A 22,455-nucleotide genomic window follows, 5' to 3' on the forward strand; every position below is an offset into this window, starting at 1 on the left:
TGCCCACTTCTCTACTGAAGTGGACATGGGCCCCAATGGTATGATTTGCTGTGAATCGCATCATCATGGCCATGTCCACCACTGCGCAGTAATGAGGCAGGACCATGATGATGTAAATCCATATGCCACGCCCCCCACACTTGCCACTCGGATCCACTCTGGGATCTCCCAGAGAGGAGGTCAAAAAAGTCAGTCAGTATGATGCATCATTACAAAGTTTTGGGAGGCAAAAGGCTTAACTAGATGTCATTGTGGAAAATACTGTATTCACCTGGGTTTATATTGATGCAGGACATTAATGGAGAATTGTGCTAACTTTTAGTCTGTAGAAGCATTCTAATCAGAAATATGGCCTGACAAGTCGTAATTAATACCTTTTTAAAGGATGTGTTGGACTATGATAAGAGCACCATGTTGTATTTAATCTTTATCTCCTGCCCCTCCAGGTGTGTCCTGTTTATTGTCAGATCATCAGAATGTTCACAGCCAGGGTCACCACTACCACTACTAGCCTTGGGACCCAGGGTTTGGGGGGAACTTAAAACACAAAATGAGTGATATAATGTCACTCATTCACTGTTTTTCATTTTCCCATGGCACCCCCACATTAGGTGCCAGCAACCGACATGAAGGAACAACAGCCAGCAGCATTTGACCTATGAAGCTGCTGGCTGCTAATCTTCCATGTCCGTGATGGGCTGTGAGAGTGGCACTGGGCTCTGATGTCACAGCTCAATGGCATACACTATCCCAGACTGACATAGAGGAGCAAAAGATGGGACCTTCTCCCTCTCCACATGCTTGCTCTTCACAAGGTAAGAAGCTGGGGAGGGATGGGTGCAGTGTCTGATGAGTATCGAAGAGGAAACCGAGGGCTCTTCCATCGACTCTATTCACAGCATGCCAGTCAGATCATCACAATGTTCAAAGTACATATGATGTTTGTGCTGATCATAAGAGGCAATGAATATTTTAATGAGGAAAGGGCTACATGTAACATGGGCAAACAAGGGCTACAGACCAAGAGTTAGACTGGAAGAAAGGTCCCCAAAGCACAGAGTAATAACGTGAGGCTCCTGTACATTGATGCATGAATACTGTGATTACAACTTGCTAGTCTTATTTCTCAAAGCTTAAACACCTGAATCCACTTACAGCTCAGTCTTTGGATGATGTCGAGAATTTCACACTCCTGAAAAACAAGGCATTAATCAATACAACTATACAGCATTTAAATTCTAGTGAAATGCCCTAGAAAACAGAGAAAAGAGATGATGATACCCTGCAGAATGGTAAGCGCATGTAACTTTTACAAACTTGATAGAGATACTTATAGTAATGGGGAGTCCATTTAGCAGGATATGCACTGGGAGTGGGGTTCTAAGCTCTTTTCAGCAAATACCAAGATATGTTTAGAAATCTGCTTTGTATGGATCAGTTTTAACAAATCATAATATAAAGATAAATAGTGGACTTGTATTGTAAATTAATTGTGACGTATACTAATTAGGTCATTAGTCGGTACAACACAACCGATTTGCAACTAGATTATCATCATGACTTATTTTAAATGGCATGGGTGATCCATGTCTTGTCATGTAGGGACGGCTTACAAGGAATCAGTCCCTGCCTGTCTTGGCTAATGCAAGTCCCCTCTTCAGTTTTAGGTTTAGTTCATTTTGTATATAAAGTAGTTGAATATTTTACTAGCCTATCCTGTTAACTGTGTACTGTCCTACTATGTTTGAAGATGTTAATGCCTTAGCTTGGCTGTTAGTAAACAGTTAATCACATGCCCACGAATTAAGAAAGGGCTGCAGTCGTAGTAATAATTGAGGGAAAACATTTTTAATTCAATGACCCTACTGTTCTGAAGCTAACAGGTTGTGGAAAATACTCTCCATATTGCTTCCAGAATGGTCTCAGGAGGATGCCGCTCTGTTATGAAAACAGGTATTTACACCCAATTTTCTACAGTTGTCTGTAGGTACTGTCCTACTACAAGTCTCCTCTCAGCTAACAGTGTTCAGACTTAAACAGAGCAGCCCATTGCGCCTCTTTATAGCCTGTGTAGTCCAAGGATTACTCGAGTGTTAATACATTATTTATTTTCGGTGTATAATTGAGCTCACCAAGACCTGTAAAAATTTCCCCAAAACATACGCACAAGCTGTAGTGGGCTACTTGGCTCCTTGGATGCATCCAACTCATCATTACATATCATGGATTGGTTTAATCCATAGTATCTATTACTGTATATTAATCATTATCAGCTTTTAAACAAATCCTGTTAAAGTTAATGTTTAAAAGTTAATAATAAGCTGCTGATGTGCCATAAGAACACAAGCAATTTATGACCACGAGCATGTACATTTAAGAAATATTTTGTTGCCTAAGTGATTTACAGTACATACATTTGGTCCTGGGAGTCCTGGCATACCGGAGGGACCCTGTAAAACAGAGTTTATATTTAAAATGTATACAGAAGATTAACATTATAAGATGTTTAGAGCCTGAGGAAGTAAACAATCTAACAAACTGTTTATACATTTCATCTAAGTACTCTTGCACAGTTTGACATATTTTCCCATCTGAACCCAACTGTACAGTGAAGTTTGGATCTACTATGAATTACTTAAAACACACACTGGTTTTTATCGCCAACATTTATATAAAAAAAAAAACCTAGAGAAACCCGGTGGTAACCGCCGAAATATGACTAAATTACTTTATTAACAGAATTCAATAACTTTTTTCTACACAATACACTACATTACCTGTAGAAATTTTAACAATGGAGAATGATAAATAAATAAATAACTGTATTATCAGTCATTATATGAAAGGAACTAAAGAATTTCTTTATACGCTACAATATATGTATAACTTCTTCTATAGAAGTTACATTGCTGAGCATGGTCCCCGCAAGACGTGCTAATATATGTGGTTGCAAATAACTGTCGCAGTTTCCAGACCACCCAGCAGGTGACATGTTACGGTTTATCCCACAGATGCACAGGGAGAGTTCACTAACTGTCACAGTTTCCAGAAAAACCAGCAGGTGCACAGGGGTATTACCAACTGTCACATTTTCCAGAGGACAATGGTAATGCATTATTGTAAATGGCGGGCGGACGTTTTGCGAAATAACTCCGAAATCCTGCAACCGATTACAACGCCAATATTTTTTTTGCAAATCTGCAGACCAAGACCTTTGATTTGGTATATGATGTGCCCTGCTCAGACAACGGCATAATAGAAATAAGTCACTCAAAAAAGCCGTACTTATGCTATTGATATATAGATATCGCTGAGGTGCCTAAGCGATACCCAGATATACTGGACAGGAGTGGTAAGAGATGCTTAACGATTTGTCAGACCAGTTTCCTTAGTTTTTCCAGCTCACATATATACAGTTCAAATGTAAGCCCAGATTTGGTCTAGGTTCTAAGTCCTGATCAGTAATGTTGACAGTCTCGTATGCATGCTATAACATGTGTTTGCACACACGTGAATCTGTATAAATGTATATTATGCTCAGTAGATATTAAGATCATGCTAATAAATGTATTCCATGGAAAAAAATAAATTAAAACTGTTTTATCATTAATGTCTATATTTTTACCAGGTTACATCAATTCAATATTTTTTTTCCTGTGCGTTCTTTTGAGAATTTACGATCAACATAGATATTAGACATATCCTGCAGCAGCTTGTGTAGTAGAACACAGCAGATCAGCCCCTGATTTCAAAAGCACACATATCTTGAGATTCCTGCCTGAATGAATTCAGGAGTGCGCAAAGCCTAAACATGTGTTTATAATACTGTTGTGCTCAGAATACATGTCTTGATTAATCAGGCCCCTTCTGTGTAGACACCGGCCACTATCTGGCATTGGTCGCACTGCACAATTGCACAATTCAGGTTTATATGCACAGAACCCCTCCCTTTGGTCTAATTGCTTCGTTAGACCCTGTCCACCACCTGTATGTGTTCAGCCTAGGAGTTCTAATGGGCAAACCTTCTCCTGTATTTGGTCAGCTGAACACCTAACTCATTTGTTAGAGGCTTGTGGAAAACCACTCCCCTTATCACATATCCTCCCTAGCGTCACCAAGTATGCTCACATGAACTTTGCGAGGAGTGCAGATTTCCATGACAAAGCATCTACATTGTTATGCAAATTCCTTGGTCTATATTCCATTCTATTCAACTGAGGTTTGACCAAACTTTTTCAAACAACATATCTCAAATGTTTGTCAACCTTGCCTATCAGCGCATAAATGGAAACTTTGTCTTCGTGCCACTGTTCTGAAACAGTCTATCCTCTCTCTTGACTCAAGGCCCCTTAGTTTCATAAAAGGATGCTTATGAACCCTTTCTAAGTGTGGCAGTACTGTGATAGTGGGACGGGATGTCTGGCATAGAGATCAAGCCCTACAAAACTTTTTTACAGCTAAGTAGAATCCGGGCCAGTAAAACCTGTGTAGAACTTGTTCCTTGTTTTTGCTTCCAATAAGTGTCCACCACCCACCTGGTTGTGTGCAGTTTCTAACACTAAGGGTACATGCACTTTTGGAAGTTCCAATTGTTCTACCTTTCTCCCCTTCATAGCAGAAATTCGAAACACCACATTATTCCTGACAACATATGATGGCATACAGCCTGCTGAGTTGACAGGTCTTGCAATATCTCTTTTGTTAGTCAATTAATAGGCATGCTGTAAAATCACATAATTTCTCTGATCACTTGCAAAGTTCGACAAATGCAACAGTTCTAGATAATCAGCCCAGTCCAAACTGTCACCAACAGGCGGAGAGGGCTCATCCATGACTTCACCAGCCAACACTGCTTTTGTCTGTCCAGGCTTCCCTAAACAGGGAAACTTTCATGGAAATCCTGTCATGACCCCCAGGATAGTATTCCGGGTTGGCAGTTCGCAAAGATCAAGGTCCAGAGTCTGTGGTTTCTTAGGCAGATCCTTTAAGACAGGGCTTTCGACTGTTGAATCAGTTGAATTGCTTACAGAGGACCTTACCCCAGCTATTGCAGCCATTACCTCACAATTTGACCTTTAAGTCTCATGACCAAATGACTCCTTTGTGTACTCTTGGTTACTCCCAGAGTCCATGACTGCCTGGACAACTTTGCTGTTCTCCCGCACAGTCACTTTAAGGAGGGATGACTGGTTGTGAAACTCCAGGAACATCAAATTAGAAAGACATGCATGGGCAAGTGAACAGTCCATAGGTTTTTGGGGTCTAATGCATTTGGCTTTAAAGTGTCCAAGCTCTCCGCACTTGAAACACCTTCGATCAGACACCCTTACTGCTGGACCTCGGCTAGCAGCAGTGTTCTCTTTGAGGACTTGGACTTTGTGTTTACACAATTGGACGCTCTAATCCTCAGTGCTTCCTATGTCCCTTATCTAATTGTTCAGCTGCTTGTTGAGTTGTTCTAACTCCACAACAAATTCCAGTAAGTCCTCCAAAGAGGATCACAAAGCAACAGCTTTCACCTCTTTATTGAGAGCCTCTGCTTCAACTCTGTCATGTTCCTCATCATTTCTGTAAGAAACAGTCTTTTCATCCTCATGGAACAGTTGTTCAAGCTCTTCATGCTTTACAGCATCTCTTAATGTGTGCATCTATTGCTAAAGCATGACAAGTTTTTGTTTCAAAACAGCAATTTCTGTTACGGCAACCAGTCTTCACCGTTAGCAGCCACCTTTCCCATAGAGACTGGTTATGCTCACAGGTACTCAGATGCCCCCAGGACTTAAACTCAAAATAGTATAAGTTTATACTCACACGGCCGCGTATAGGTACAGGAGATAGTCACGGAGTGGAGGAAGGCCAAAGATTTGTAGACTGAATGGAGCACTGGCAGTGATGTTAGGTACCAGCAGGGTCACCGGCACAGGTTCAGAATCCAGGTACAGGCAATAGGTCAGGGTCACAGTCAAAGGTTCAGAATCTGGGTACAGGCAATAGATCAGCATCACAGGCAAGGTTCAAATTCTGGGTACAGGCAAAGGTCATACACAGGCAATCAATCTAAGGTTCAACACCAAACAATACCACAGGAGCAGGCAGCAGCACTGGGACAGAACACTATAATTGGCAGTGAGGCTCAGTCCTCACTGCCTTAAATAATACTAGGAACCAATCAGGAGAAGCCTTTAAAGTATCCCCAGGTTCTGCCTAATAGGAGTAGTGCTGATGGCCAATGGGAATGCAGTGCTCAGTTGCATAATAAATCAGACTGACATGCGTGCCTCTTAAGTAAGTACATGATTGGCTAACCTCCAGAGCCCTGTGCGCGCGCACCCGCCTGTTAGCCAGCTGACCGGGCGCAAAGACATTGAGCCTTGAGGAATTGGAAGTGACGTCCCGGTCGTCAGAAGTACACAGAGTTGCGGCAGTGCCTGCGGCCGCCGCGATTACTACCAGTTTCTTGGTCTTTCTCTGCTGCTATCTCTTTAAGAGCTCTCATCTCTTTCCTCTTTCTTCCTATGACTCTTGCAACTCATCTTTTAAGGATTCAAAAACCTAATTTTCCTACTCTCTCTGCTGCAATCTGGCTGCAGTTTAAGAGCCTCTATTTCTTTTTATCTTTCTTTATATGATTTTTGCAACTCATACAACTGGTGATCTGAGTTCAACAACTCTTTTTCAAGCCAAAATATTTCTTTCTAAAAGTTTTCTCATGAGGTCAAACTTTTTCCTGGCCACATAATGCCATATAATCTGCCCCAGGTAACAACTTTTTGCAGAGAGCAAGAGATTTTACAGCTCCAACTTCCCCTGCAAGTTCCAGTACAGGTATTTCAAATTTTCCTGCTGGGACTGAACTTTAGACACATCCACTTGTGAACTTTCTTTTTGGCACACTTTACTCTTTTTTTTGCCCATCTTTAGCTGTAGTACTGTTTGTACTGGTAGCAAATACTCTTTGTTTTATTGCAGTCTTTAAACAATAATCTTAATTTTACATACATCCCGCAATTTTCACAAGCAATTAGCAAATCAAGCAAATCTTTTAGCACCCCACACAGGCAAATAGCAAACTTCTGTGCACAGGGTTTTTCCCCAACCACACCAAACTCGATTTTTAAAATTTTTGCTTTATTTGCAAAACAAAAAATGGTGTTCAGGTGTAGCTTGGCAGCCAACTTCGCCAGATGTGGGTTAGTGGCGCTCTTACACTTTCACTGCCTTATCCCTGGGTCTTTTCACCCTAATTTGGCCCTGCCAAACAGGCCTGGTTGGGCATCCTCTCTGCTCCCCAGGGCAGCCCTGATGCTGTTTATTGGCTTGTTTCATCAGTGTTCCAGCGGACAGTTTGAGCCAGGGCCTAACTCGCGCATTTCTGCCTCTGCCCGGCTGCCTGCTCTGTTCTTACCTGACACTGGACAGCAGTACTTACCCTCCACGGTCAGGTCTCCTGTTTGGCAGCCTGACGCAGCCATCCGCATTTGACCAGCAACCCAGTGAGTCAGGGAACTGTTTATGGCACCAGCCCGTGTCAGGCAATAGGGGAACACCTGCACCATATTATTACCATCTGAGCTGGACATTGGCCTATCTGTTGGGAGTTACCCTTCATCATTTGTCACCATATTGAAGCCCTTCCTGTCTCTCAGGGGTTACCTGCCATACCCCCAAATCTCACTGATCAACGACATTCACTATCTGTAGAGCTAAGTGCACATGAACACCATATTGACTGTATTGCTGCCACCTGCTGGCCTACACTAGACTTAGTGGCATCTTGACTTGAGCTATCACACTGAATACCAGCTGCATACACCTATTGCACCCAGGTAAAATGTGTGGTACTTATTCTCTCCTATGACAATACAGAAGTGGAAGTTGCTCAGTCAATTTATAGGTGCATCGCAAGTCCTTGAAAGGTTCGGGTTATCCAGCAAGGAACAAATACAGAGAAAAATCTCTCAGCACACTGCTATAACCAGCAAAGGAGTTGCCATTTCTATTTGTACATAAAATGTAGAAATCTCAATTGCACACATTTGCAAATGTATGGAAAGCCATCCACCACTCCACGGTGATTTTGCTAATAGGGTGGTTCCAACTCTTAACAATGAGAGTCCTTATTTTTGGGCCATACATATATGTGTTTTTAAATTGAGAGCTAACTACCAAAAAGTACCCCAAACTCCTACAAATGGCAATGTGACGCCAGCAGTCCCGATCAGCTACTGACAGCATAACATGCCTCTCAAGCAAACAATACAGAAGTGGAAGTTGCTCAATCAATTTATAGGTTTATAGCAGGTGCTTGAAAGAGTGGGGTTTATCCAGGAAGGAACAAATACAGAGAAAAATCCCCCAGCACACTGCTATATCCAGCAAAGGAGTTACCATTTTTATTTGTACATAAAAATATACAAATCTCAGTTGCACACATTTGCAAATGTATGGAAAGCCACCCACCACTTCACGGCACTTCTGCTAATAGGGTGATCCTAACTCTAAACAATGAGAGTCCCTATTTCTGGGCCATACATATATGTGTTTTTAAATTGAGAGCTAACTTACTAAGAGGTACCCCAAACTTCTACAAATGGCAATATGGCGCCAGCACTCCCAATCAGCTACTGACACCATAGCATGCCTCTCAAGCAAACAATACAGAAGTGGAAGTTGCTAAATCAATTTAAAGGCTATTCTCTCCTATGAACCTGCCCGGGACTCTGTATTTGGCATATCGCCTATAACACTTTACATGTACTAACTTAGACAAACCTGACCATCAGTGAATCTGTTTTGGTTTCGGCCTACTTGGCTTGTAGTAGACGCTGTGGATCCCAAGAAGATTGAACCATCTAAACCGGCTCTACAGCTCCCCTTCTTCAAGCCTCAAAGATTGGGATCTGCGTTCTCTTCCTTCAAAGTGGGGACCTTCCTGGGGGGGGACACATTCCGGGCCTTATTCATTAAGGAAAGTAAAGCCAAAAAAATTAGTAACTTTCCACCTTGGCAAAACCATGTTGCTTTGGAGGGGGATGTAAATTTCAAATGTGGGGACAGGTTTTTAGTTAGGGTATGGCATGTCCTACATCAACTTTAAATGTCAGTGTAAACATAAAGCTATCAAGTATTTGTGTGCTATATGAAAAAACGGCCAGTATTTAACTTATGTGCAAAATAATAAACTAATTTTCACCCCTTGCATTGTAACATGGTTTTGTCAAGGAGAATTTTTTATTTTTTTTACTTACTTTCCTTAATGAATCAGGCCCTCCTTGTTTACTGTTGCTGAATTGGAGCCTTCTTTTCCTATGGACACTATCACAGATCAATCCAGATGTCCAGATCACGCTTAAACAGGGGCGGATTGGCCATAGACTTTACCGGGAAGTTTCTCGGTAGGCCGATGGGCTAACGAGGCCACCCAGAGGCCACCTCAGATTTTCTCAGATTAAAAAAAAATAAAAAATTTTGACCGTTGGCTGCGCCCGCGCGTGAGGGGTCGTCTGCGCAGGGGGGGGGGGGGAGCGCATTCAGCCACAGGGGTGGGGGGGTTGAGGCGTGTACAGGGAAGCAATCTAAAACATTGGCGTTCAGTGGGCAGCAACAGGCAGCCAATTGCTAGGCTGCCTGATGCTGTGTGGGGTCCCACAGTGCTGTGCGGCAGGCAGGAAGTCTCACTTCACTTCCTGTCTGCCTGATCTGAGGAGGGACACCGGTCAGAGCAACTGAAAGTAAGTGGGGAGGGGGAGGAGATAACTATATTAAACTATATGGGGGTTGCCTACACTAAACTGGAGGGAGGGACTGACTATATTAAACTATAGGTAGGGGGACTGCCTATGCTAAACTATAGGGAGGGGGGCTGTCCATGCTAAACTATGGGGAGGGGGGCTGTCCATGCTAAACTATGGGGAGGAGGGGATGCCTATGCTAAACTCTAGGGGGGACTGCCTATGCTAAACTCTAGGGGGGACTGCCTATGCTAAACTATAGAGAGGGGGCTGCACAGAGGAAAATATAGGGATGGGGACTGCTATAATGTGTGAGGGAATGGGGGGTCTGTCTTAATAGTACATGGATGGAAGGTAGGCTATCAATTTAATAGTGGAGTTTAGGTGGGGGCTAATTATTTAATGGATGCTATTTTATTTGTGGGGTGATAGTGGGGCAATTAAATTTATTGGTGGGGACAATTTAAAATGAGATGGGGTGACAGGAGCTTTAATTTAATGCTGGGGTGATTTGGGTCTATAATTGAATGTGGGGTTGAGTTTGAGGAGGAGTGCTATTAAATGTGAATATTAATTATTTAATGGCAGGAATGGTCATGGGCAATGGTTGTATTAAATGTAAATGCTATTAATTTATTGCTGGGTCTGTTTGGAGGGAGGGTATTATGATTATTTATTAAATTGGAATACTATTTATTTAATGTTGGGGTTGGTTTGAGGGAAATAGATCTATTTATCAAATGTCAATACTAATATTTTAATGTTGGGGCTGGAGAGAGGCCTAATTATTAAATGTGGGTGCTATTGATTTAATGCTGGGGATAGTTGGAGTTTTCTAAATTTCATGTACCCATTTTTTCTTTCCAATAGGGCCTCCAGGCATCCAGACAAGCATCAGCTGCTCTAAAGAAACCAGCAGCCACAGGTGGTGAAAGTGACAAGACAGGTAGGCGAGTGCAGGACAGTCTGCCAACTGTCCTGAATCTGATGGGGCAGTCCCAAATTTGGGTGACTGTCACGATTAGTCAGGATTTGATCCGACTACAAGGACAGTTGGGAGGTATGTCCAGCTTCACACAGTATTGCTCTTGTAGGCAGAGCTGCGTGCACCTAACAGTAGTGCACACTGTTTTGCCTGTGTATTTGTCTAAACTGATAATAAATGTTTTAAGTGCAACAGGCTCTGCAAAACCACCTTTGCAGTGCTACATGGTATTAGGTGGGCCCAGTCATTGGTTTCCCCGGTGGGCCCTTCATGCCGCAGTCTGACACTGTTTTAGGTGCTACTACAGCTGCACGGATATTCAGCTCTCTCATGTGATACTTATGAGTCAGGACATCTAAACTACACTGCTATGCTCAGACATTGTGTGGGACTCTGTGGAGCTGACCACTGAACTATATTGTCATGAGTCATTCTCCTGGCTTAATAGTTCACTAGTTCATCTAGTTCATTTAGATCATTTAGTTTGTTTAGTTCATCTAGTTAATTTAGATCATTTAGCTCATTTAGTTTGTTTAGTTTATCTAGTTAATTTAGTTCATTTAGCTCATTTAGTTCGTTTAGTTCATCTAGTTCATTTAACTCATTTAGTTAATTTAGTTTATTTAGCTCACAAGTCACAGAATACCTTCCCTGTCAGCTCAAAACACAATGCTGAGTGCTACATACTATATGCTGTAGTTCTCTTTACTCCACCATATATATGGGGGATATGTATCAAACTTTCAAGAGAAATAAAGTGGGAAGTTAAGGTTTTTTTTCCTAATTAGTGTACTTTAAAAGCAGAAAAAAAAGTAACACTTTATAATACTCCGAATTTGGGTCTTTCTCATTTGCATATAATGGAAGTAAAAAATAATGAAAATGTATTAACTTTGCAGAGCTCAGCATATCACTACTAGTTTGTTGTATAAGTGATTGCCCTTTTTAAAAATATAAAAAATTATCAGACATATTAAACATATCTGATTACTTTAACAGGACTATAATGCATCCAATGAGCAAGAAGTAGACATGCCGGGCCTGATTCATTAAGGAAAGGAAAGCAAAAAAAATGAGTAACTTTGTACCTTGGCAAAACCATGTTGCATTGGAGGGGGAGCTAAATTCAAAATGTGGGGAAAGATTTATATTTGGGGTAGGGCATGTCCTAGATCATCTTTAAATTTCAGTGTAAAAACAAAGCTATAAATTATTTGTGTGCTGCATGAAAAAACAACCAGTGTTTAACTTATGTGCAAAATAATAAACTCCTTGCATTATAACATGGTTTTATCCGGGAGAAAACTTACCAATTTCTTTGCATTACTCTCCTTAATGAATCAGGCCAGATGCCTTTATGAGAGAGTTTGGGGGGAATTTAATTATCAGCAGTAATTTTTTTAACAACGTGGTAAATGATTTTAACGTGGTTTTTAATCATTATGAAGTGCGTTATCTTTACCACTTATTCAAATCTATTTTTAACGTACTGTTATGTCAACGAAAATGGTTTCATCGCGGATAAGTAGATGATCCATTGAAAGTATAGGGAGGGAGAGAGAAGCGTTAAAAGCTATTCAATTCTTTTTTGACGCAGTGCGGTAGACTGTCAAATCGCCAGTTTTATCTCGCATCTCTCAAGGCTGTGCAAAAAATGTAAAACATAAGAAAACTATTGAAATCATGTAAAAATGTAAAAAAATAAATAAATTATGTTCCTCAGTAATGCATAACATGGAAGAGGTAATTTATTTTTGCAAAAAGCATGTTGAAAAATTAATAAAAGTAATCAACACAATAATCACTAATTAATATATGTATGTATGTACTAATATGTATGTACTAATGTGTTTTGTCATGGTATAGATAATTGAACAGTAAAAAAAAGCTAAAAATGATGAATGAGGCCCATGGAGTTGGAATTAGTGAAACATCAACTGACTGAAAAGCATAGATAAAGTGAACCAAATATTGTAAACTTATCTCGAGGGGGTAAATGTATCAAGCTGCGAGTTTCCAGTGGGTTTGAAAAGTGGAGATGTTACCTACAGCAAAAAATCAGATTCTAGTTATCATTTATTTAGTTCATTCTACACAATGATAGCTAGAATCTGATTGGTTGCTATAGGCAGTATGTCCACTTTTCAAACCCACCACAAACTTGCAGCCTGATACATTTACTCCCAGGAATGCTTTGAGAAAAAAGAGAAATCCATTAAATTTTTGCAGACTCACAACTGACTGGGTTAAAAGTGAGAGAAAGTAAGATAAAATTGTTCAAAGATTCCCTGTTAATTGTGCAAAAAGGACAAAAAGCAGACCTCAGTGTTTTCAAGTTTCTGGAAAAAAATCAACAATGGAAGAATCAGAGTTTAAACAGTTACTCAGGGAGGAGAAAAATCTGCTAAATACTCAGAACAAAGTGATTGACAGAAGCAGAAGCTCATGATAAAAAAAAAAGCAAAGCTCTGGCTTGACTTGCTCCCTGAAAGAGGTAATGGAGCTTAATGCTGAATTATAAATACTCAACAAGCAACTGTGGCCTAGTGGTTAGTGGTGGAGTTTGTATGTTCTCCCTGTGTTTACGTGGGTTTCCTCCAAGTGCTCCGGTTTCCTCCCACACTCCAAAAACATACTAGTAGGTGAATTGGCTGCTATCAAAGTTGACCTTTGTCTCTCCTTCTCTGTCTATCTGTCTGTCTCCCTCTCTGTCTGTCTGTGTCTGTGTGTGAGTGTGTGTCTATATTAGGGAATTTAGACTGTAAGCTCCAATGGGGCAGGGACTGATGTGAATGAGTTCTCTGTACAGCTCTATGGAATTAGTGGCCCTATATAAATAAATGATGATGATGAGATGGGGGACTTGGTTAGCTCTAATGATAAGAAAGTGTGAATAGATAAAGCCCAATTCCAGTAGTTTATACAGAGACATGCACAACCTGTTGAGAACCTATCTGAGCAGCTGCAGCAGACAACACAGATGAAACAGAATTTAGGGTCAAATAAGCTCTGGATTGTGAGCATAATGAGTTAGACAGTGAGGTGAAGGCTATTCTAGAGAACAAAATGGTGGTTCCTGGGTGGACTTATGTTTCCCAAGAAACTGTCACAGTATATAAAAATATACAGTGTTTGAATATGACTCCGATAAATGAGTTGTCACAAAAGATATGTATAATGAAAAGAGCACACAACATAAACAACAAACACAAGCTGGAGGTCCAGAAAGCTTTGGAGGAGGACACCTCTGGGTAGGACAGAATGTGTGATGACGTGCAGAGAAAGATGTGCAGTAAGAAGACTGATTGTTGTTTGATAACAAATACAGAGTCTAATCTATCTATGAAAGAGGTTGATAATCTGCTTTCCTTTGGACAAGGGTTCTGTATACAGTTTACAATTACCATAGAGAAATAAGCTGCCAAGAGGAAAGCAGAAAGGAAGCAAACAGAACCAGAGAAGGTTTGTATAAGAGAACAAATCAGGTTTCGCAACGGAATGGGGAAATCGGGAAGAAAAATGCAAAGTTGTACAAAACTGTAAGTTTTATGAAAAAAAAGAATGAAGCCTTGTGCAATAGGCAAAATGCTGAGAGAGGGCACATAGGAGTCCCATATCACAGGCTTAAGAAAGACACACCATCACCATCACCATGCAGAAAGCTCCTAATGTGATAATAGTTGCAAAAAAGATTTGGAGAATCTCGGATGGGAAAGATGAGCAGCAGTTAACCTTGCACATACCATGGACAGATAAGAAAAGAGAACAACAGTTATAGAGTTGGAGTTTACAGGTCCATACATGACACCAACCAGTTTAGATTGAAGCAATGCTGTTCTACTTCCAGCAATTGGGTTACGTCGTTAAGTTACTGACATGCAAAGTTCTTAACGTCCAAACAAATGAAGGACATAGAAATATGGAAGATGAGACGACCAGATGGGAGAATGAGGACCAAATAATGGAAGAGGGACACCCTTTTTAACGGCCTTGTTCCAAAATCACCCACACCAGAGGTTGTAAGCTGGGGAGGGGGATGTGTGACAGATACAGGTCTGGTGGCACTGGGTTGCCAGCTGTTCAGGCACTGGAATTTGGGATCCTCCCCTACAGCACGAGAAAGCTGTGTGACCACACTGAACTGCAGCTCAAAAAGCTCAGAGAGTAGCTGTATGCCCTGCACTAGGGAGGAAAGCTAAGAGCCCCAGTAAGAGACTGACAAGAAGTCTGTCCTCAGAGATAGGAATCCACCAGACTAAGGTTCAGTAAAGAACTGAGTAGAGGGCACTGTGTGAGGCCATTGCGTGTTCTGCAAATGGCTGGGAGGTCTTAAAGGACCAGGAGAAGATAGGAGGGTGTCCAATCTCTGAAGAGAGAGTGAATGATTACAGTGAATGACTGAGGAGGGAACCTCCCAAACACAAGGACTGAACCATTCATAACTTCAGCCACTAAGGAGAAAAGTGGTTATAAATGCAGTGAAGTAGTGTCTTGACTGATGGTTAGTTGTTTGTTGTTTTTAGACACTTTGCTGACAAAGCACTTTTATGTTTCACTTCAAAGTTTTCTGGGTGGAGACCCTTATTTTGTAACTATATAACACTAACATTTAGATTCCTTAATCTGGATTGTAACTGCCACTTAGTTTTGCCTACATATGTGAGATTACACAACAAATAATGTCAATTACAAATCAGAAGAATATGTAAAATTATATAGTTATGGTTTATAGCTATGTTTGTCTTGATAAAGGTTTTTTAGAGATCTAAATGTAGATATACTTTATTGATATACAATGTCGATATAAGCCCTAAAAGACACAATCGTCTTAAACATTTAAGACAGAAAGAAATGGATTGGATTTACACAATGAACACTATGATACTAGGCGGCTTTAACAAGGTGGATGATATTAATGCATATTACAGTAATCAATTTTATTGGAGTAAAATACCTTTCCTACATTTAGAGCTAATTAACAAGTACCTTGTATCCTTATATTGTGTGATCCTTTAATGTGGTTATATTTTAAATAGTATTGCCCAAAGCTCTTGGACAATATTATTAGTAAAACAAAATGCCAGCAGGAAATATATTTGTTAACTTTGTTTTAGTAGATTTTGATATCTCTCTTTAGGAAAAGTGTGTATTGTTGGGTTAACCGGATGAGCCTCTGAAGTTCTGTTTACAGAGTGAAACTAGTTAGACAGCCGATTAATTACATGGTCTAGCTATTCATACTTATATTTTGTGAATAATGCATTGAAATGAAGATACATTTTTCCAGTATTTATGATAATGGCCAAAAGTGTGGTCTGCTTTTTTTCTTCATTTCTTTTGTATTGCTCTTGCTGGCAAGGAAGCCGTGTACACATGCACCAAAGATTAATCACTAAATTACTATTTGAGGATCGAGCCGGCTGTCTGACTCACTGACCGTGCATTGCAGAATAGTTACATTGAGAACTGGTGCTTTCCATCTGCTTTAAGGTGCTGTCTCAGATAAGTACACAATTGAGTGAAGGCAGAGTTTCAAGCTTCAGGTGGGCAATGTCGAATTATTACTATTGTTGATTTGTAAGGTGGCAAAGTGTTCCACAGCTCCGGACAGTGGCCAAAAGAGGGACAAAATAAAGATGGCCTTGGGGGATCCCCCTTGAGAGACAAAATAAAGTCAGATGTGAAAACAAAGGTTAGGGAGGGTCCTACTCATGAGAAAACTAATCTTGTAGGAAAACACCTAATACAAGTGGAGCCAGTGTGGCTTGGAGTGGCAATTGGAGCGATTGTGAGCATGTATCTGTGTGAGTAGTATAAGTGGTAATGGTAAACTCTAATAAAGCGGTGGATTTTCAGAGATTGGTTAAAGAGTGGGGGAGACTTTTATTGGGTGAAATAGGGAATTCTGTAAGTGGGCAGCAGCATGAAACAAGTCTTGTAGGTGGTGTGAGGAGTGGTTATCAGGGTATAGCTGTAGGTAATGGTAAGGGTAAGTTGATTTGGATTCTGGAGGATGGGGGGGGGCAATGTAGGGATTTTCAGTGTGTTTTGTTTCCACTTGGGCAGGTTGAATGAGGTGGGTACAGGGGAAATATTTCAGGAATGCAGCTTAGCAAGGAGGAAAATAGAGGGGTGTGATAATGATGGGTTAGGGAAAAATAGAATGCTGCCGTGAGGTGCATGATAGAGTGATGTCAGACATAAGTTGGGATAGTTAGTAAGAGACTGGACTGGAAAAGAATAATTCATCCAGGTTGTGGACGAGGTGAAGATTGCTTTGCTGCCCCCTAGTCTGGGGTAATGGAGCAAGCAGTCTCCACCACTTGGACACGCGATCTGTAACATTGAGGGTCTGATTCATTAAGGAGGGCAAAGCAAAGAAAAGGAGTATCTTTGCACCTTGGCAAAACCATGATGCTTTGGACAGGGAGATAAATTAAAATGTGAGGACAGATGTAAAGTTGGGGTAAGGCATGTCATAGATCAACTTTCAATTTCAATGTAAAAATAAAGCTATCAAGAATTTGTATTCTACATGAAAAAACAGCCAGTATTTATCTTGTGTGCAAAATAATAAACTAATTTGCACCACTTGCTGTGTAACATGATTTGTCCAAGAGAAAATGTACTCCTTTTTTGCCTTTCTTTCCCAAATGAATCAAGCCCTGAGCATTGGACTTTGTGGACAAAGCAGCCGAACAGAGATGGCAACAGCAACGACAGTTGAGCTAAGTGGGACCAGCAGCTGAATAGAGATGGTACTCCCAGTAGATCATTGACACAGCCTTGTTTTTGTGAAAACTTACACTAACTTTGTGCATCCAACAGTTATATAGTATTTATTGCACGGTAAAATCACTGATCCCTGTTTCCTCAAGTACCTATTATGGGTAACTGCAGATGATACAGAAGCAGTTCAGACTCTCCATACCTCTCCACTGCTATTTTGTGTAGTACACACTACAAATAACTGTGGTTTTCCAGTTTGCATAGTCCCTCTTATGTACAGTGATTATTTTAAACGTATGAAAATAATAATGACAACACATACTTGGTCACCTGGAGGGCCAGCATATCCCTTGGGGCCACTTTCCCCTTCTTTTCCTGGCTGGTAATTCTATAATGAAAACATATTTAAGAATGCAGAAGAAGTATTCCGTACAATCTATCATTTATCTATGTGTAGCGAGTATAATATGTTCTGTTGGCTGACTACACTATGATTCTACTTGCATTACGAAACAATGGACATAAGTACCTGTTCATGAAGATTGAATTACTTGGGAGCAGCCATGATCAACAGTGGAAAGCAATACAGTATGACCTTTATGAGGTACAGGAACAATAACCTATTATTATACATATGTATATAAGTCTAACAACTGGAAGGTTGTTAGACTTATATACATACGTAATTTCCTAAAGTACCACTTATTTATTTAACCATTACTATAAATTAACCTGGTTGAAGTTTTCTTCCCAACTACCCAGTTTAAATGTACTTAAAATAATTATTAACTTACATCATCTCCATTGTCTCCAGCTAATCCTTGTTCTCCTTTCATTCCAGGGTAACCTTTTATGCCCTGATAAAAGAAGACAACATTTATTCTTGAGCAGATCATATTTCCAGTTGCCCCTTTCTGTATATGTATCTTCTGTCTGGAAAATACATTTAAGTTCACTTATTAAGCCCCTGCACAAACTTGCTCCTGCATACACCATACATAGAGTTACTGCCTGTGCTTTGACGAAGCAATGATTTGTTACTTACTTGTGATATATACATGCCTAATTCGCTGTGGAAAACAAGCACTTTTGTTTTGTTTTACTTTTCGCATCTCCTTATGATTGTACATTCTAGTGAGCAGGACTCCTTGACTTCTGCTGAACTGTTTGAATAGGTTATAGGACTTTTGCGAGCTTACTACTCAGTGCACACTGCCATTCGGCCACTGCTACAGTGGCCAAATGGCCGCAGTACCGTTATTTTTTTAAGATACTTCTTGTATATGACTAGTTGTATGTTTTTATACATGTTCAGTATTGTGGGCTGCAATTGGGCCCCTTATGGGCTTCTACTCGCTACGTCTAGGGGGGATTGGTGTGGCCTTCCGGTTCCCACCCCATGACTCTTCATAAGCTGAGCTAAGACCACAAGGGAAAGTGGCTCTACCTAGGCTTGTGGCAAAGGGAGGCCTCAAAACCTCTGCTCAGTAAGAGGTCTTGTAGCTCCTTAGATTGGGGAACAAAAGGGTAATTTCCATTGGGAAGGACCAGAAGTCCAAATACTTCGATAGCACTTTTGCATTTATTTGCACTAGAACAGTGCTCAGGCGTGTAGTTGTTCCAATGTTTCTGGTGAACATGGGATGGATGGTGCCTTAGTGAGTTGATCTGGAATAGCAAAAAATGCTATTGGAAGGGTGTAGGAATTATGTATGTACCATTTATGATGTTTTATACAGGAAACAGACTTTATTGTGAAATTTCGCACACTTCTAGTAACTGCCTCAAAACAAACATTACAGCCTATTTCTGTGTACTATGGCAACATTGTCCAACTTGAGTGCAATAGGCATGATCTTAGGTGCAAGCATAGTGAAATGCACCCACAAGCATGCACTAACATATCAATTATTATTGTGTATTAAATATCAATCTGTAATCATTTTTATTTATCAAAATCAGAAATATTTCACAGAAGCTTAATATGCCTGAAACTCTTTCACGAGCAGCTCAATGTACCTTTGGGCCATTTTCACCTCTTATTCCTGGGAAACCCTAAAAGAAAAGAAACCATCTTATCAACAATTGGTTCAATAACTGGTGAATCGTGTATATATGTAGTATTTATTCTATTTCATATTTCATCATTCTGTCTGTATTGCTCCCTTTCAGTGCCGCATTGACATTACCCTCTTCTGTGCATGAATGGTTTTGGCACAATTAAACCTCTAAATTTCCTGGTTATAGGACAAAAAGATCAAATGTGAAGCATGCCAGTTATGTTTCCTGCACCACCACTCTGTATGAATCCATTAAGCTGCAGTCTGTACAAAGCATTACTGCTACCAAGGAAATTAACAAACAAGACCCAAAACTCTGGCTCCTGAACTACCCTAGAGTGATGCCATATGGGGAAGTATTGTCTTCCTAAGGAATATCTGCTTTTTTAGGCTTTTTATCATACCTAGCAATAAATCAGTAGCATATAATATTAATTTTTATTCTTGTGGTTGTTCAACTTTGCCCATTTCAATTTATTAACATGAAAAATATTTAACCATTTCCAACATAAACTATACAAGTATTTTTTTTTATTACATGATTATTATGCAATTTATAACATAATTTATTCCTCAATCCACTTGCCTGAAAGCCCTCTGGTCCAGGTATAGCTTCCCCAGAATCACCTTCTTCCCCCTGGTAACAGAAAGAAAATATCATTGCTCTACACATAAACGATATAACAAGACTGTAGGTCATTTATGAAAGAAAACAATTTCTGAGGCACTCTTGTGATATTTTCTGTCTATCTTTATGCGTTTGCACATGTTTGTATAGGTTAATTTATTTTCTATCATGTCCAGATGACATGTGTTGGTGCAAGAGTGAAATTCTACTCTTTCTGATGTGTAAGTTGGCTGGAGATGGGTAGATAGGTTCATTCCATAGAGAACGTAGGTTAGCCACAGTAACGCATCTGATTCTGTGGCTAGATGCAAATAACATGGCATAAGGAACTGCACTGACGTTCAAGAGGTAAAGACTGAACATTTAGCCAGAGGTTCACAGTTATGCAGGTGCCATTAAGCTCATGACTTGATTAAGGAGGTTTAAACTAGAGATGGGCGGGCTCAGTTCCCCGAGAACCGAACCCACCCGAACTTTGGGTATCCGAGTACCGAGCCGCTCGGAATCCAAATCGAGGCCGAACATCATCGTGACGTTGTCGGATCTCGGGGCTCGGTTCTCGCGATACTTGAAGATTATAAATATCCGCCTCCACAGCAATCCATCGCCATTTAACAGAGGGAGAGAGCAGGGTGTAGTCACAGGCTGATTAGAGCAGGGACAGAGAATACAATATTCTTATTCCAATTGAGCTATCAAAAATCGCTAGCGAAGAGTGGAGCAGAGTTTTTTTTTTCTTCAAAATTTGGCACTCCCCAGTGCTTTTGGGATGACCCCCATAATTGTGCATAAATATTTCTGGCTGTCAAAATTACTATCTGTCAGCAGTATCTACCAAATAATTTTTAGCACTCCCCAGTGCTTTTGGGGTGTCCCCCATAATTGTGCATAAATATTTCTGGCTGTCAAAATTACTATCTGTCAGCAGTATCTACCAAATAATTTTTAGCACTCCCCAGTGCTTTTGGGGTGTCCCCCATAATTGTACATAAATATTTCTGGCTGTCAAAATTACTATCTGTCAGCAGTATCTACCAAATAATTTTTAGCACTCCCCAGTGCTTTTGGGGTGTCCCCCATAATTGTGCAGAAATATTTCTGGCTGTCAAAAGTCATATTTGTCAGCAGTATCTACCAAATTATTTGTAGCACTACAAGTGCTTTGGGCTCAGAATGGATTCAAAGCAGTCCACATATGAGCAGAATGAGCAACCAGGTTCTGTCACCAGTCCTGATGGTAGTGTTCCCAGTACGTCATCTGGGAAAGGCGATGTCAAACTACACCGTCTTTTGAAATCATCCAAAAAACACACACCAAAAAAAAATGTACGCTGTTGAAGCGAAAACAAAGTCTGAGGAAAAGTTAAGTGCCGATAATTTTTTTTTTGCCAACATGCCATTCTACACACACGCAGTGGCAAAGAGAGAATGAGGCCTTCACCTTTCTCTATTAGTGGCAGATCCAAAAAAGTTACCGAGCCTGCAGTTGGTGCACAACTACTGTTACGTGTCAAAGCCGAGCTGCAAGATAACAGTAAGGCATTAGAGGATAATGTTTGCTCTGCTTCACAAATGACACCAATCCCTGTGGAGAGTCCATCCAACAGTGGGATGTCTAATCGTGAGCATTCTGCTGATGTGTGCCTTAGTAGCCCGAGTGTAGCCGGTGATACCCAAACTGAGGATGCCACTTTGCAATTAGAAGAGGATGAGGGGGAGATTTGTGTAGGCGACGAGGGCGCTAATGAGGATGTTGATGATTATGATGCAGACAGATACCAAATTGCCTTTCTCAATTTCTATTTATATTCTAGATTATATAATGGCTGAATAGTTTTCTATTTTACTCCTAGTGGAGAGGGGATCTGATGCAGACAGATACCAAACTGGCTTTGTCCATTTCTTTGTATATTCGATTTTCTAGTTCTACAGTCTATGCAGGCTGATTTTTTTTCTATTTTATTACAAGTGGAGGGCGGTGGGGGGCATAGATAGCCACCAAACTACAGTGGTCCATTTAATTTTACTTTCTAGTTCCACGGTCTGTGCAGGCTGATTTTTTTATATTCAACTACAAGTGGAGGGTGTAATATACACACAAAGACGATGGCTACATTGCCAATAATCATAGATGGAGGAGGTAGACAACCAGGTTTGTCTGTATAATTTGCAGACAAGTGTTCGAATTAAGGACGGCCTACCAGGGATTAAACTGTTTTTTCATAATTTATTAGCTTTAGAATTACCTTACTTATCTAAGAAACTGGTGGAGCACTAAATTAGGTTATTTTAGACCAAAAAATTGGTATTTTTTTCATAAAT

The 22,455-nt window shown here is 40.4% G+C and overlaps 1 long non-coding RNA gene across 1 annotated transcript; it reads right to left on the reverse strand.

The window, feature by feature from the left end:
• Window positions 1-1,155: 1,155 nt before the first annotated feature.
• Window positions 1,156-18,304, reverse strand: LOC142158462 (uncharacterized). The gene is made up of 4 exons (XR_012692779.1): window positions 18,240-18,304; window positions 17,768-17,833; window positions 2,415-2,450; window positions 1,156-1,192 (listed from the first exon to the last, which is right to left on the reverse strand). It is a non-coding gene; the product is annotated as an uncharacterized LOC142158462 (long non-coding RNA).
• Between the last annotated feature and the right edge of the window lie 4,151 nt (window positions 18,305-22,455).

This window comes from Mixophyes fleayi, chromosome 5 (genome assembly GCF_038048845.1).
Source record: "Mixophyes fleayi isolate aMixFle1 chromosome 5, aMixFle1.hap1, whole genome shotgun sequence".
NCBI classification, from domain to species: Eukaryota; Metazoa; Chordata; class Amphibia; order Anura; family Limnodynastidae; genus Mixophyes; species Mixophyes fleayi.